Source organism: Rattus norvegicus, chromosome 1 (genome assembly GCF_021556685.1).
Source record: "Rattus norvegicus strain SHRSP/BbbUtx chromosome 1, alternate assembly SHRSP_T2T, whole genome shotgun sequence".
NCBI lineage: Eukaryota > Metazoa > Chordata > Mammalia > Rodentia > Muridae > Rattus > Rattus norvegicus.
The window spans coordinates 124,257,314-124,274,064 of record NC_141534.1 but is presented as its reverse complement, the minus strand read 5'-3'; the positions used below and the strand labels follow the sequence as shown (position 1 = coordinate 124,274,064).

The following is a 16,751-nucleotide window of genomic DNA, read 5'->3' as shown; positions in this document are numbered from 1 at the left end:
AAATTTATCCTCTGAAGACTTGCTTAGTTAAATGTTAATACATGAAGATGAAATAATATCAATCTGTATCAGTTTTTGAATTAATAATTTTTGAAAATTGATTTTTTCAGACAATATATTCCGCCTCATTATTTCATCCTCCCTGATTCTTTCCATCTGGAAAATGACCTATTTCCTCATGTTCTCACCCCACCCCTTGGAAAACATGAAAAGAAAAAGCTAACCTGACTAAAACAGAACAAACAACCAATGGAATCAAAAATGATAAAACATAAGAAGCACATAGACACACAGAGATACATACTTACAGAGAAAGTCGAAGAAAATATTAAATTGGGAGTCAAAATATATGGGAAATTACCAGCATGGTCAAAAATATAATATATTATGAATACAAAAATTCAAAATTACCATTGATTTATGTAAGTTAGAATGAAGTACCTGCTTGATTGTAGGTTCTATTCCCATGAAACTGTACTGGACCAAAGCACTTTTGATATTAGAAATTATGTCACAATGAGAGAACTTCTTAGTGAGGTAGATCATATTCAGATACAGATATTAGTGGTTGGACACCAAATAATTTGACCTGCAAAACCTCTGCAGATCCTTTGCATGGCTTCCTTATTTATATAAGTATATATGTATATCAGTCCTGTTGTGTCTGGACATTATTGATCACTTGCTTGCATTCATCCCAGTACCACTGTGCCTTACAATATTCCTACCATGACTTCTAAAAATCTTTCCTGAGCCATGAAGGAAGAGATTAGCTGGTAATGACTCATTTATGAAAGTATGATCCAAGGTCTTTCACTTTGTATGTGTGCAGATATAGTTCTCTGTAATTGGCCCCATCTATTATATATGCTAGCTTTTGTGATAACAATAGAGCAATATAATTATATATGGGCATAACAGAATATTATTAGGAATCATTTTGCATCAACATTTGCACAGCAGACAATAATACCTGCTTTAAACCTTAAACCCCAGTATATTGTCATGAGAACAATGGAAGAAATGTGTTCTATCTCACTCTGTATGTCTCAAATCCAGTCATATAGTGGTTGCTTACTTCCTTGAAGGTGCCAAGATTGCAGCATTGTATCCTGTAGGCAGCTGAGTGTGGTAGGTCAAATAGTAAAGTTTTCCCTCAATAACCCTGCCAAACACATTTCTGTACCAGCAACAGTATTCAAAAAGTAAATGTTTAAGTGAGGCACCTGTTTGTCTTCTCTATGTTCAAAAGAAATGTAGGTGTTGTCTTCAACAATAGAGCCATCATCAGCCTTATGCAGCAATCAGTAGCTTAGGCAATAGCTTGAAGTGATTGGAGTATTACAATGAGGACACATTGGCCAAAAATATAGTAGATAGAGCCAATACATGGGGTCGGAGATTTCATTTGGTGGGAAGAGATGTCTAGTTCTATCATTCTCTCCCATTTTTTAATATCCTTTATTTGTTATTTATGTTATATATTAAGAACTGATCTGACTCCTACATATAGCTGTCCTCCTTAGTATTACACTCTATCCTTTCCATTCCCCCATCTCCATTTATTTGCTACATTCCAATGTATCCCCCAAATATGCCCCATCATTTTTTATATAGTTTCTCTACACTCATAAAATCCTTTCTTCCTGCCTAATTCTTGTATGCCATTGTCAGGGCTTAAAATATCAAAATATAAGCAGATACATTCTGTATTTGTGTTTAACGTTCTGGATAACTCACAATGAGGTTGTTGTTATTGTTGTTGTTGTTGTTGTTGTTGTTGTTGTTGTTGTTGTTGTTGCTGTGGTTGTTGATGATGATGATGATGATGATGATGATGACGATGATGATGATGGTGATGTTGCTCAGACCCTTTCAAATATCCCAGAAAATATAAGTGGATCACAGGTAATAAGATGTAGAGGTATTAACACGATTGTGGTTTGATTTTTCTCTGTTCACATCGTTGATTGCTTCTTCTCTCTGGAGGTTAGAAAGTACATTTTTAAAGGAGCCCCCTTTTCAAAATGAGATGTTAGAGTTTTATAGAGAATTTGGATTGTGAAAAACTTGAAAATGGAAATGCTATTGGGTTTTTAATTCCAAGGACAGATATGTTTGATATTCAACCTTTGGTAAAATATTTGCCTAACATAAACAGATTTGAATGACCTTCATCACAAATGCAGATATACTATACACACAAGGAACAACAGCAGCCAGGAGGTAGGGACAGAATAATATGATGCTGAAGGTCATCCTAACCATTAATCAGAACAGCCTGAAATCATTTTAGAGAAAAATTATATATGATTTATGTGCTGTTATGCTAAAATATGTAACTATATTTTGATTTTACAGGGGTAACATTGAAAGTATTGACTTGAAGCTCAATGACACTTTAAGGTTTTAAACATGGTTCATTCTATGAAAAATAATGGAGTCTTTTAAATTTGTATAGTATACTTTTATTATAAATTGGTTGTAAGACTGTGGTGACAAGGAGTAGAATGCAGTGGTTTCATGAGATGTCAATGATCAGTTTCTAATTTTTAAACAGTTGACTCCTAGTTGATGATTGTTTGTGGAAGGTTTTGAGAGAAGTCTCTCTGCTTTTTCTCTGTGGTTTGAGATATAAGCTGCTAATTCAGCAACCTGCTGCTTACCACTAGAAATACAGAGAGAGAAGAAATAATTTTTTGCTACTATACTACAATTTGAATTTTATTAATATATTTTTGTTTTTGTTACAAATTCTAAAATGTAATTCTGGCTGTAAGTATACTCATAGTAGACTCTCTTCCTATGACTCTAAATTGTTAGATATAAGGGCATGTGCCAACATGATTGGACTTTTTCACAAAACAGAAAATTCTAAAATTAATTGATGATCAAAGTCAAATTCACATTTACAAATCAAATTAAAGCATTCAAGATATATTGACTTACATATTAATCATATCATTCAAGAAATAGAAGCAAAATATTTACTTCATATTTTTGCCCAACTTACTCTACAGAATGTGACACTATCTAACAAATTCCAAAAATTAAACAGAATATGAACAAAATTAGAAATAAAATAAAGGAGAAAAGGAGGAGGAATTAGAGGAGAAAAAGGAGGAAGAGGATAAAAGGAGGACTCCACTAATCAGAGAAAATGAAAAGCTCATAAAATGTGAGGTTCTTCTTCACTCCTTCATAAAAGGGGAAACAAGAATATTCATAGGTGGGGATATGGAGGCAGAGTTTGGAGCAGCAAATAAAGGACCCCCATTGGATGAAATAAAGGACTGAAAGAACTTAAGAGGCTTGGAACGCCATATGAACAACCATGGCAAAAAACCAGAGCACCCAGGGACTAAACCACTACTTAAAGACTATACATGGACTGACCCAGGGCTGCAACTGCATAGGTAGCAGAGAAAAGACTTGTTTTGGCACCAGCGGAAGGGGAAGCCTTTGGTCCTGCCAATGTTGGACTCTCACTGTCGGGGAATGTTGGGGGGAAGGCAGGAGGGGCTTGATGGAGATGAGAACACCCTTAGAGAAGGAAGGAAGGAAGTTGGGATAGTGGGCTTATGTCTAGGAAACCGGGAAAGTGAATAACATTTGAAATATAAATAAAAAATTCCAGTAAAAACAAACAAACAAACCAACACACAACAGTATGATGAAACACAGGGATTTCTTTCAGTGTTTTCAGTGTCCTGATCTGACATTGACACATAGTACATGTATAAAATGTAAAAACATTTAGGATTCCTTTTCTTGTTTAGAAAACCATACATTATCGTTGCCATTATCCCTTACATAAAAACCATTATTTTTAACCCAATAGCTGGCAGATTAAGACGGAACACTGTACATGTAAATCCAGTGTATTCTGCACAGCATCTTCCTGTCCCGAAAAAAAGCTATTGATGCAAACATTGCCTCTCTATATAATACTTTACTGTAACTTGTGTACTTGTTACCAAGTACCCTCGGACAATTTTGATAAATACAATACTACGGCATTGTAATTTCACAGGATTTTTAATATTAGGAATCAATCTTTGAAAGGTATCTTTAAAATCAAGATGGCAGAATAATCTTTGCAGCAAGTTTTAAACATCTCCAGCATTGATAGAAGATTCAGAGCGTCTGATCTGCAGTAGCCCAGCCTGTTTAAGAGTGGTCATTCCTTCTCTCAATATGATATGTATTAATATATTGCCATCCTTATCTGCTCAGTCCTATATTGAAGTAAAGTTATCCACACAGGGATAGCTTCTGAAAGTAATACTATAGAATAGGAAGCTGAGTATTCCCGTATGCATTCAAAGTCACCGTGTTGTTTTGCAAATGTTTTCCTTCCTTGATTGTAGGACACAGGGCTGATTGTCCAAATCGAAGCACATTCTGTAATTCCTGATGCATTTCTCTTTCCCAGGTACACTTTGTCTTGCAGAAAAGGATATTATTAAGTCAATATAATTTACATTTATTGAAACATAAATAATTGTAGAATCATTAACATTCAGGAGCTACTCTACATTTTTGTTTGTACTCCATGTTCATATTCACTGGCCACAGAATCACCAAGGTTTAAAGTTGCATACTGATGTTGAGTGATGATTCTTCTTATAAAAAGTAATACTGCACTGCAAAATTGTTTCTAAGAACTCATGTCAGGAATGTCAAATTACATGTAACTGCATATCTTGATACATATACAGCCTTTAGCACCTAATACCTCTACACATATGCATACACACACACACACACACACACACACACACAGAGAGAGAGAGAGAGAGAGAGAGAGAGAGAGAGGGGGGGGGGGGAGAGAGTCAGAGCAGAAACAGACAGAAAGACAGACAGAGAAAGACACACGCACACAGACACAAGTTCGGGCTTAAAAATAGAGAGACAGAGTCTCAGTGATAGAGACAGAGAGGATGTATACATGTACACATAATTAACATTAAAATATAGCTAACTGTGGTGACATGTGAGTTTACATGTAGCACTTACAAGTCAGAAGTCAATAAATCTCTGAGTTAAAAGACAGCCCTCTCATCAAGTGAATTTCCATTCCAGCTAAATTGAACAAGTAAGCCCCTATTTAAAAGGCATTCAAACAAAAAAGTAAATATATCAAAGTAACAATTTTTAAAACAGAAGAAAAAATCATCATTCAATCACAAACCAATGCTTTTAGTAAATAACAAACATTATGTTAATGGCAAGTGCTTCATTTACATGAGCACATCAGATCCTCTAAAAATCCACCTTATCAAGCAAAATCTGACTAATGCAGAATATCATTGAAGTAGTATCTTTTATTCTTTAGTGATTTCTCCTGATATTACAAGTATCTAGTGGTTTCGTACATTCTCTAAATTTGTTACATTTTTCCTAAGCACTCTTTCTTTCCTTTGTATAGAGATCTAAATGTGAAAATAATTCGATATCCTGTAGGCATCATTGCTCAAAAAGCACCTTGAATTTATCCCTGACCAATTTATACAGGGGTTTATGAAGACCCCCCACTTTCATTCTAGCAATAGGACAACTTAAAGCTCATTGCAACCTGCCTTGTGTCATTAGCTTTCGAAAAGATTTTGAATCTCTGCAGCCTGGCAACCATACAAGCATGCATGATTGGAGGGTAATGCTAGCTCACTAGCACAGAATGGGGGCAGAGGCCAGTGTGATTACTTAAGTCATGCAGCAGGTCCAGTTCAGAGAAGAGGCACACAAAGTTGCCTGTCAAAGCACCCTAGGACTGGTCAGCAAGGCAATGCAGCAAACAAGGTCAGCTCCCTCATATCCCCATAATTTATTTCATAGACGTGATTTTTTCACACTAAATATGGCAAATTGGTTGGAATAGTAGATTATTCTATACATCTCAAGCCTTTGACTCTGAATAGTCAGATCAGAAACCTATCAGATCAGGACCTGGCTTCCTTTGTCCTGTCCTGTGTTGTGTTTGCCCCAGTGCCCCTCCCCTTGAGCAGTCAGTCTTCCCTGTCACTTCAGCTCAGTTCTCTTACAGGGTGAATATTAGCATTTGAAAGAGCTGACAGTATTGTGGATTATTGGTGTGTGGGAGTAATGGCAGTCAGAAAAATGAAAAAGGAATTTAAGTTCATAAATGGATTTTGCATAAAAATTACATCCATAAATGAAGTTACAGTGGTATCTGGGCATCTGCTGTAGACTGAAAGATTTGAAGGAATTAAAAACACTTGAAAGTTAACATACAGATTATCATCAGAGGGAAAGCACACAATAGATCAAGTGGTTTGCACCTCCATTTTCTGAATAGTTAGGGGTATCAGGTAAGAATGAGTTTTGATGTAATGTTAGTTACAATAAAGGATAAGTGTTTCAAAATGGCTGTAAGAAAGAGTAGTGGGCAGAGTGAATTTGGGTGTGTGAACTTCAGGCATGTGGAAACATATATATATATATATATATATATATATATATATATATATATATATATACACACTTACAAACATACTCACATGAAATACAATGCATAGAGTAATACAGAATGATAAACCATTTTCTGGTGGCTACCTACAGATCCCCATCCTCCATTGCTCTACACATCTGTTCAATTTCCTGACATTCTGCAAATCATCCTGGTCTCCTCCTACACCTGATCCAGTCCCAATTTGTCCTTTCCTCTCCTCTTTTCCTTCTAGTAGCTGGTAAGATAATTATGTTTTCTAGGATAAACATGACTCGGTTTCTAAGGTGTCTTTTTCATTGCATATATACTTATAAAATATATGGGCTTAAAGCAAAATTTTGAAATCTTGACCTTGAGTGTTAGCAGTATTAAATTTCTGTTGTTCTACATTCAGGATTTTCTATTATTTATTTTAAAATTATTTTCTCATTCATTAAATACCCTGTAGAGTGTATCCTCTTTCCTCTTCATCAAGTCGTTTCCCATATCTTTACTGTCATCCAACTATACTTCTCCAAAATAACCTTCAAAAAAAGGCGAGTTTCCTTGAGACATATCAACTAAATATGGCCTACCATGTTACGATAGAACTAGGAACAAATCTTTTCATCAAGAGTGAGTGATTCAAACACCAGTGATTTAATTCCTTTGGATGAACTAATTCAGCCTCTCCTTCCTTCATACTGAATTTATTGTGGCCATATTAGGTACTAGATATCCTGAACAATAGACATTCCCTAATTCCAGGGGAATATTTCTCAGCCATGGCCCTGATTCAATCACTTGTATGTCATTCAATTTCCTTGCAATCAAGCAAAAAACAATTCCTGCTATTGGATTTGTATTTGGGCATTATGTTAATTTCATTTGCCTTGAACAAAAATATGTTTGCCGTTTTTATTGTTATCAGAAAACATTTCTCAGTACATCCTCACCAGCATATTTGAAACCATAAGGTTCACTGACCTGTGCTTTATATTTGTACCCTCTAGCTCTTGATCACCTCTGTGGACTGTCATAATCTCTATTAATCAGCCTTGTTTCCTTAGAGTAATTTTCTGCTTTATATCAGAGGGGCACCTGGAAACCAGGAAGAGAAGAGTGGTAACCTGGAGTATTGATTCACAGTGCCTATTTTGTGCTGATTTTTTAGTAATATCTTCTCAGCTGATCTAATTACTCTAGTGGCTAACAGCTTCAGAATTTACTGTTTCTTCAGGCTCATCTTGTCTAGAACCTTTCTCCCTGTCTCTCCTTTATCTCTGTCTCTCTCACCTTCTTTCTCTGTATCTCTCTATGTCTATTTATATCTCTAATTTCTTTTTCCCTGCATTAAATATAAATGCAGAGATAAAGAGGAATGCATTGTAGTTCTTACTCAGTCTCTTAGCCTGAATCCTCCAGAATTCCCTTTCCACATGAGATAAACTTTGTTTCCTGGATGTACTAGAGAAATTTTCAATTCACATATTTCAATACTGAAGCCACTAATTTCAATCCCTTGCTTTGTTGGCAGTGAATGCTGGCCATTTTGCTCTTAATAATGAATCAGTTGTAATACAGAAAAGTCCAAAATCAAAGAGGTAATGTCTCTGGGAAGTGATGCTTTGGAGGTCAGCATGAAACTGTTCAAAAAATGATGAGGTAGTAAGTATTTAGGTAGTAACATTTTATGAAGGCATGGAGACTTCATGGAAAGCCACTGAGGCTTGTCACTGGGGAGGTGCGGGGGTGGTATGGATAGATTTCCTGAAGACATGCAAGAAGAGGTTATTGTTAAATGTTAAAACCCAGTTGCTGCAATGTACCCCAGTATTTGGGGGATACAAGAATAATAGGATAACCAGAACAATCAGCAGCCACCATGGTGAGGAAATAGCCATATCTATCTATATTAAAATACTAGCTGTACAGGTTCTGTAGTAGTCCGAGATAGAAAACTTTACTGATTGCCTTAAAATATATCACAAAATAGTAAGTGAATCACAAATATTAATAGATTGAAGTATAAACGATGGTGATGTTTCATTTTATTGCTTCATATTTTTGCTTGATTCTTCTCTTTTGAAAAAAAGGAAGTACTTCGAACAAAGGAACAACAATGGCTCAGGTTCTAAGATAAAGAATTTATTTAAATAGGACCTTGAGAGAAAGCAAAGGGAATTGTAAACTGGACAAAACTGCAACCCATATATTGGGAAAAGTTCTTCAGCAACTGGACATCTAATACAAGGTTAATATTGAAAATATACATTAACCAAGACATTAGACTCAATAATCCTATTTAAAATAATAATTATTCATTTAATATAATAATGAGGTAGAGAGATAAACAAAGAGTACTTAACTTGGGAATCTCAAGTGGTTTAGAAGCTCCTAAATAAATGTTCAACATCCTTAGTCAACAGGGAAATGGTAATCAAAATGATGCTGAGATTCCACATAATACCAATCATAATGACTGAGATCAATAACTCAGGTGACAGCAAATGCAAGCAAGGATGTGGAGAATGAGAAAAACTCATCCATTGATGGTGTGACTGTAAGATGTTAAAACGACATTGGAAATCAATATGGCAATTACTTAGAAAATTGGACACAGTTCAAAATGTGGTTCCAATGATAACACTCCAGAGCTAATACCCAAAGGTGAGCCAATATATAATAAAGACATATGCTCTACTATGCTCCTAGCAGCTTTATTTATAATACCATTAGCTGGAAAGAACCCAATGTTGCTCAACAGAGGAATGGATACAGAAACCATGTTACATTTGCACAATGGTGTACTGCTCAGATATTAAAAATAATAACTTCCTGAAATTCATAAGCAAATGAATGGAACGAGAAAATGTTATCTGGAGTATGGTAACCTACTCACAAAAGAACATAAATGATATGCACTCACTGGTAAGTGGATATTTACCCAAGTTCCAGAATATCCAAGATACAGTTAATATACCATATGAAACTCAAGATGAAGGAAGACAAAAATTTGGATGCATCAGTCCGTCTTAGAAGGGGGGATCCAATACTCATGGTAGGGTATACAATGAAATTAAGGGAGCAGGAAATGAGGGAAAGGCCATGCAGATACTGCCCAGCCTGTGGATCCATCCCATATGCATCCACGGAACCCAGTCACTACTGCTGTGGCCAAGAGAAGCTTGTGGACAGGAGCCTGATATGAAAGTCTCCTGAGAGGATCTGCCAGAGCCTTGCCTATACAAATTAATATTCTTGTGGCTAACCATCAGACTAAGCAGGGACCCCACTGAAGGATTAGAGAAAGGACTGAAGGAGCTGATAGGGTTTGAAACCACGTAGGAAGAACAACAACAAACCAGACAACCCAGAGTTTCCTCAGACTAAACCACCAACTTGGGGACCCATGATTTTAGCTGCCCATGTAGCAGAGGATAGAATTATCTTGCAATGACAGCAAGGATTCCTTGGTCCTCTGAGGGCACTTTTCCCTAGTGTAGTGGAATGCCAGGGTTTTGAGGTGTGAGAGGGCTGGGAAGAGGGTGAGCATCCCCATAGAAGCATTGGGATGGGCGATGGAAGAGAAGGAACCAGGAAAGTGAATAATATTTGAAATATAAATACATAAACTATCCAATAAAAAAACAAAGAATATAAGTAACGTGTAAATAGAAAAGAATTAAAAGTAGCTCTCATGGTTTATTTCCTCACATCTGTAATCATATCCTTCAGGAGATATAAGCCAACTGATCACTACAATTGTTTGGACAGCCTAGGCTACAAAATGAGACTCTTTCTCAAAGTTCCAGAAATAAAGAAAGGATGATCAAAAGAAGAAAGTATGTAAAGGTGAGGAGGGAGAAGAGAGGACTCCAATATTCAGATACAATGAAGAGCTCAAGAGACATGAGTTAAAAGATTATCCCATGTACACTAGAATTCTCTGCTATGAAAAAAAGGGAACATGGAAAACTGAGCATAATTAGAGTTCTCCCAAGAAAAACAAAAACAATAGGTACACATTTTTTTTTATTCCCTGATAGTGTTCCATGTATCATTTGGGTCAATTTTATGATCTATTAATTCAATATTGCAACAATTCTTCAAACTGCCCATGTTAAGTAACCATTGAATTCGTCTCTTATTCCCTTCGTTATACAGATATCGTAAGTAAAACATAGAAATTTTTTATAAGTTTCAAAAATAATATTTCCAATTCTCTAACTGAAATCAAATGCAGAAATTACAAAGCCATGATATCTATCCACAGAATATCATAATAAAGATTACTGCATACATCTTATACAGGTTTTTATTCTTAAATAATATTGAGATGGTTATTTTCTTTTTCAACCTGATGAGATTTAGAATCACCTAAGAGACAAGCTTCCATCATTACTGAGCAGGATTATCTTAATTTAATTTAGGAAGCAGAACCTGTCTTGTGGTCAGTACAAAGTTGTGGATCCTTAGCACTGGTTTTTTCACTAACAAGTTGGCTTTATGTGTCCAAAGCAATAATTCTAAAACCCAAAGCTCACAGAAGGATGTTTTTAATAATAGCAACAATCACTTCTTACTTTTATAATAAAAATTGAAAATTGTTTAAAAACACAGGTATTTCTTTAAGTTTTCAGCATCTGAATTCCACCTTGACACAGGATCTTGAAAGCTGAAAAAAACTTACATGCATTTTCTTATTTTCTAACCTTATGTAATTTTTAACTTTTGTCAGTATTGTATAACATTTGTAATGTATACTAATCCATGATAAAACTGCCTTAATCTTAATCTGCTCAGAGGTACATGAAGTAGGAAGGATTGCATTCAAAGCCAGTGTATTCTACACAGGAAACTCCACATCTGGAAAGTGCTATTGATATAAATTTTGCCTTTAAAAATATCAAATCAGCTTTGTCTTATTAAATACTCCCTCCCAGGCATCCTCTGACATCTTTGACAAATACAACACTGCTGCATTGTAGTTTTACTGACTTTTTCCTCCAACTAATCAGTATTTGATAGGTATCTTTAAAGTACAGGATGATAGGCAATAGGCATATGTTTTCAAGAAGATTTAAACTTCTCCAGCTTTGGCAGAACCTTCAGAGGGAGTGACCTGCAGTAGCGCAGTCTGTTTATGGGTGGTCATCCCCTCCTCTCAGCATGGCATGAATTGATATGTTACCATATGTATCTGCTCATTGTTACATTGAATCAAATTTAGCCACACAGGTATAGTTTCTGAAAGTTCTGTCATGGGTATGAAGCAAGTTATTTCCATATATAGTCAGAGACAACTTTTTTATTTTTGAATAGTTTTCTTTCCACGATTTTATGATGCACAGTACATGCTTTTCAAATATAAATCAGAGTTTGGTGTGGTTGTAAAGCCAAGGATATATTTTGTGGATTGTGGTATGGTTTGGTTGGAGGACTTGCCTCAGCAAGCCCATACAGATTAATTCCTTCCTCAGAGGGAACAGACATAGGACAGGTCTACTCTAGGATAGAATTTATTTGGGCATAAGAAGGGGAGGTAGGTAGAAGTAGAAGGAGAGAGAGAGACAGAGAGAGACAGAGACAGAGAGAGACAGAGAGAGAGACAGAGAAAGACAGAGACACAGAGACAGAGAGATACAGAGACAGACATAGAGAGAGACAGACACAGAGACACACACACAGAGAAAAAGAGAGAGAAAGAGAGAAACAGAGAGAGAAAGAGAGGCAGAGAGAGAAAGAGAGACAGAGAGATGAGGCCAGCCAACCACATGTGGAGAACGGAGAGAGGTAGAAGGGAGTCAGAGAAAGTGAAGAGAGGCCAAAAGTCCAATTTATTGCAAGCCAAGCCTACCTGGCTGTTGCTAATATCTGTTTGGTGGAGCCTAAAAGAAAACACGTTAAGGTGCTAAAATTCCTCCATTTTTGTCTAATAAAAAATAGGAGAAACTAGAAAGACGTGATGGTATATCAGCAATAGATTCAATGTGACCTTTATCTGCTTCTTGCTGACTTTGGAGTGATATGTCTCTAGGAAACCTAAGAAAATGGGGATAGAGATGTTGGTCAAGTCTTAGGAGATTTCTAAGTTTCCTTGCTGTTTGGGGTCTGTCCATTTGTAGTTTGGAAGGTGAAGGCCCAGAAAAGTGCTTGTTTCTATGAGAATAGGCTGGAGCTTCTGTGGGTTGCTCTCCTGGAGCTGTCCTGGATATAGAGTTTTAGTAAATGCCCGGATTCGTCAAAATGCTGAAACACGTGCCCTCATGTATGCCACCAGTCCCAACGACACACAAACATAGAAACACACACACTTAACATGCATGCACACACACGCGCGCGCACACACACACAAACACACACACACACACACACACACACACACGAGGTAGAAAATTAAGTTAAATAAGTTTGGGGAAAAATAAGTTTTCATAAGTGTATATTTGAAACCCTTAAGCCTTGGTGGTTGAGATGAGAGTTTCAAATCCAGGGAACAGGAGAGGAATAGGGAACAGGTAGAAACTTGGCTATTGATTGGAAGATGGAGCCTGTTTGGTCCATGAGAGGTAGATCTGAGTGTGTTTCCCGGAGTGTATGAATTTGCAAAAGAGATGCTTGTTAATACCATGAACAGTGTTTAAACTGAGATTAGGGAAGACAAATGTCTTTTGGGAAGCAGAAGGAGAAAGAAGGGCTTCTCTCTAGGAGAATGAATAGGTATAAATTTAGTATAATGAAAAGCATTTAGTTGTGCATTAAAAAGTCTATCAAAATTTGATGTTCTTGTGAATTTGATTGTTGATCACATGAATTTAGTGTATGAAACACTTCAAGTCTGTAGATAGAAGACAGCAAAAAGAAACTTAAATTTGTAACTTTGATAGATGATAGTTTAAATATAGCCTGAGATATTGTTTAAGTATATATTTAGAAGACAATCAAAGGAAACAGAATTTTAGCTTGTGATTATTAAAGTTGGGTCATATAGTGGAATGTTTTACTATGGTTAGGCTAATTTATCAAAACTCCCTTGAAAAGAATTAGAATGTTAAACTGTTAAAGTCCTAATACAACAATGACATAGTAAGGGGAAGAAATATGAAATATTTAGTAACTGAAAACTGAGGTTAGGTAAGGAATTAGCAGAAGATTTCATCTGTGTAAGTTCATCTGAACTTGTATATCCTTTACCATGAAGTCTATGAGCAAGGCAAACCTTTGTATTTTAATAACAGATCTGATATTCTTAATTAGTTAGTGAATAGACTAATGACCAAATATATTAGTGGATTACCTTGGGGTAAGGGACTAGTTGTCTGTTTTCAGCTGTCACACTTTCATTAGTTTAGCTTCAATGTAAACAGAAAACTGGGAAAAATAAATTATAATCTAGATGTAATATATTAATTAAAATGACATAGGTTAGTCTGTAGATCATTACCTAAACAGTTTTTCCAGGTTCCTGTGTTCCCATCACAACTCATGCAAAGGTAGTCTGCCCATCAGGCCTAGAGATGAGAGGCTCTCCTGTATAGAAGGAATTTTGGAGCAATGACTCACCTTGTCCTAGGCAATATGAGACATTTAATTCTCTGGGTGTCCTCTGTTTGTCTACAGATTAGGGTGAGCCCTGGCAGCAGGCAAGAAAATGACCTCATCTCTCATAGTGGCCATTGTACCGTAATCCAGGTAGAGACACGTGTCGTTCTGACATCATCTTGGAGATCTTGTGCCAGGTATCTGTGAGGATTTGGAGGTCTCTATCTGTCCTAGTAAACTTAAATATTTCACGTTATAAAAAGCAGATTTCTGACACGATCGAGAGGATCTGTTAAATATATATGAATTAGACAATCTATGTCTGTTTTTAATTATTGGTTCTGACCAGTATCAAGGAAGCAAAGAGATTATGACATAATGGCAGTAATAACAGCATCAAAACATTGGCTAAACACATATTTAAGGCAGTAGTCATAGAATCATCAGAGAAGAATATACAGACAGACAGACAGAGGCTGAGAGACCGAAAGAGAGAACGACAGAAACAGAGAGAAATATACCTAAATGATTCAAAATAAAGTGACTGGGAAACCTGGGAATTTACCAAGAGTGCACAAAGAGCCCTACTTGAGAGACACGATACAGGATGCCTAAAGGTCTTGGATTGTAGAGATCAAGGTATTCAACAACATAAAATAGGATTAAGAATCCCTTGCACTTGCAGAGTTGTAATGTATCAGTGGGCCCACTAACAGTGCTATCTCCAAACTCTGCTATCAGATGTCTCTTTGGTGAAGAACTGCAGCCTCGATGGCACTGTGGGCGTACTGTTTTACCAGGGTCCACGTGTCTATTTGGCCTTGAAGTTCTCTGTTACCTTCGAAAATGCCACTAACAAAACTGCATTTGTCTCATTTATTACAACTGAGCCAATATCCAGAGACCTGGAGAGAGTCTTTGCCAACATCATTCAGGTAACTGAATCTGCAGAGCTGAAGGGAAAAATGATAATTTTCAGATGCTCGAAGGGAACCTGATGTTGGAAAAAGACTCCTTAACCATCAAATTCACCATATCCATTATCCATGTTGCTAAAATAAATGTAGTGATTGAAAGCATAATAATGAATCTAGGTATCCATGGTGGCACCTGACTTTCCTTCTAGCATTTAAGAAGCCGAAGCTGTTGATCTCAGAGTTCAAAGCATGTCTGTTCTAAAATGTGAGGTACAAGTCCAGAAAATTCTAATGAGTAATACTCTGTTTGAAAAATAAACAGATAAAAGTAAATAAAAAATTATATCATAGCAATGCTTTTTAAAACACGAGGGAAATAAACTTCATTACTGAAAGATAAACCAATTATTTTATTAAACAACAATATTTTGTACATGGTAAGGTTTTCACTTACATGAACACATAGGAAATTTTAAAAATCCACCTAATCAAGTAAAACCTGAACAGTGCAGAATGTTGTTAAGGCATTATCTGTTATTCCATAGTGATTTCTCATGATAGTACTACAAGTATAGAGAGCTTTTGTATATTCCCTAGTTTCGGTTATGTTTTTCCTAAGCACTCTTTCTTTCCTTTAGAAATCTAAAGATGACTATAAATCTCCATTATGTATCCCCGTTGCCCCGGAAATACATTAATTTTACTCCTAACTGATTTCTAAACAGCTTGTGAAGACCCCCTCTTCCATACTAGCAATAGGAAAGCCTAAAGCTCGTCACTTCCTGCTTATGTCGTTAGCTTTAGAACAGATTTTGAATCCCTGGAGCCTGGAAACATGCACACATGTGTGACTGCATGGTTGTGCTGGCTCACAGGAACAGACTGGGGGTTGGGACTGTGATTAATCAAGTCAGTGCAGCAGGTTCAGTTCTGAGAAAAGCAGACAAAGGTGCCTGTTACCTCCACCCTAGGAATGATCAGCAAGGCAGGGCAGCAACCAAGATCAGCTCCCACTTTGATCCTGTGTTTTTTAGGTAGACATGATTTTTGCACATTAAGTGTTTCAAATATGTTGCAATTAGAAAATCATTCTATATATCTCACGTCTTTGAAGGATCAGATCAGAAAACTCTTACATAGCACCATTGGAATGGGAAGCCCTGGGTCCTGCTAAGACTGAACCCCCAGTGAACTAGATTGTTGGGAGGAGGGTGGCAAGGAGGGGAGGATGGGGAGGGGAACACCCATAAAGAAGGGGAGGGGGAGGGGGATGTTTGCCCGGAAACCAGGAAAGGGAACAACACTCGAAATGTATATGAGAAATACTCAAGGTAATAAAATACAAAAAAACAAAACAACAACAAAAAAAAAACCTCTTACATACACATACCTGACTTCATTTTTTCCTGTCCTGTGTTGTGTTAGCTGCAGAGGCCCTCCCCTTGAACCTTCAATCTGCCCTGTCACTTTATCTCAGTTCTCTTACAAAGTGAACATTAATATTTCAAAGAGCTGACAGTATTTTGGGTTATTGGGGTGTGGGAATAATGGCAGTCAGATAAAAAAAAGAACATTTGTGTTGGTATACAGGTGCTGCATAAATATAGTATTTCTACAGGTATTTAAATTAGGTTTTGCCACGCCCTGAAGGATATGAAGGAGAAAAATCACTAGAGGATTAATATACAGATTATCGTCAGAGGGAAGCCACAGCAGTAGGAGCGTTACAGAATAATAAACTTATTTTATGAGATCTAATAAGGTAACCTAGTTTGAATGTTTACAGTCCTTTATTATCCTTTGATTTTTTTTGTTTATTAGTATTCTTTAAATTTTGTAAT

The 16,751-nt window shown here is 36.5% G+C and overlaps 1 long non-coding RNA gene across 2 annotated transcripts in view; it reads left to right on the top strand.

Annotated features, from left to right (window-relative positions):
- LOC148007683 (uncharacterized) overlaps nucleotides 1-16,751 on the top strand; it is a 107,036-nt gene that overhangs the window by 10,626 nt on the left and 79,659 nt on the right. Inside the window, exon 1 of one of the 2 annotated variants that reach the window (XR_015646656.1) lies at nucleotides 5,695-5,802. The exons of the other annotated variant lie outside the window; for it this stretch is intronic. This is a non-coding gene — a long non-coding RNA (uncharacterized LOC148007683). Of the gene's footprint in view, nucleotides 1-5,694; nucleotides 5,803-16,751 lie in introns of those variants that run through there. 2 annotated transcript variants of the gene reach the window in all.